Genomic DNA, 1079 nt, shown 5'->3' on the forward strand with positions numbered 1-1079 from the left:
AAAACATCAAATAAGACTATACCTCCTATGATTCTGATAAAAGTTGTCAAGTTGGTAGTAGGCATAAATTGGCTGCTTCGTATCCTTTGTAACCTGCATGGTAACACCCAGATCTCATTTTGGCTAAGAGACTGATAGAAGGTGCTTGCTGATAGCTGCACACGCAACACAATTCTAGAAACTTGAAAAAATACTGTAAGAAAATCGTTCAGTTATGTATTACCGTGAGAGTCCTTGTGCACTCTTTGGATATAGCCTCATTCTGGATGTACGCAAGCTTATTATCAGTCATGTTAGGTGGGACACATGCATGATCATACCGATCAATAATCTCAACAACCTGCAGTCAGTCAACATAAGTGAAGTCAGAAACTGGAGTGTGTGTATATATGTTAACACAAGGTGTAAAAGATACTCAGCGCCGTACATCTTGTGCAGCCAAAGATTACACCCACAAACAAGAAATCCAAATCCAGATCGAGAACCAGGGGGGGGGGGGACAAGAGGCAGAAGAAAACAGGTGAAGCCAAAGATGTGCAACAGAGATTGGGGAACGACGACCCACGAGCAGCAGCCCATAGTGATGGTCGGCTCCATTCCACCATGACGCGAGCGACGCCGGAGCTCTGGCCTGGCTGCTCCTTCCCATGCCCGTCCTACTCATCCTCCCTTGCTCCTCTTCATGAAGACCACACCAGCCATGCTCTCTTTTGGCAGTGAGAGATGCAGCCCGATCTAGAATCACGATGTGTGGTGGCGCCAGATCGAGAACGCGGGAAGAGAAAGAGGCCGGGGAAGTGAGAGGGCACAGAGGGGAGAGGGGGAGTACCTCCGTGTGTGAAGGGACAATAATCCCATTTTATTGACTGAAAACATCAAATAAGTTGCTCCAGAAGTTATTGACTGAAAACATCAAATAAGACTATACCTCCTATGATTCTGATAAAAGTTGTCAAGTTGGTAGTAGGCATAAATTGGCTGCTTCGTATCCTTTGTAACCTGCATGGTAACACCCAGATCTCATTTTGGCTAAGAGACTGATAGAAGGTGCTTGCTGATAGCTGCACACGCAACACAAT

At 45.9% G+C, this 1079-nt stretch overlaps 1 long non-coding RNA gene across 2 annotated transcripts; it reads right to left on the reverse strand.

Annotated features, from left to right (window-relative positions):
- On the reverse strand, positions 1-846 carry LOC119348432. 2 transcript variants are annotated; one of them, XR_005168950.1, is made up of 3 exons: positions 830-846; positions 224-340; positions 1-93 (listed from the first exon to the last, which is right to left on the reverse strand). It is a non-coding gene; the product is annotated as an uncharacterized LOC119348432 (long non-coding RNA). The 2 variants fall into 2 exon arrangements; XR_005168951.1 differs by lacking the exon at positions 830-846 and adding an exon at positions 428-495.
- Positions 847-1079: the final 233 nt, after the last annotated feature.

This window comes from Triticum dicoccoides, unplaced genomic scaffold (genome assembly GCF_002162155.2).
Source record: "Triticum dicoccoides isolate Atlit2015 ecotype Zavitan unplaced genomic scaffold, WEW_v2.0 scaffold9224, whole genome shotgun sequence".
Classification (NCBI taxonomy): Eukaryota; Viridiplantae; Streptophyta; class Magnoliopsida; order Poales; family Poaceae; genus Triticum; species Triticum dicoccoides.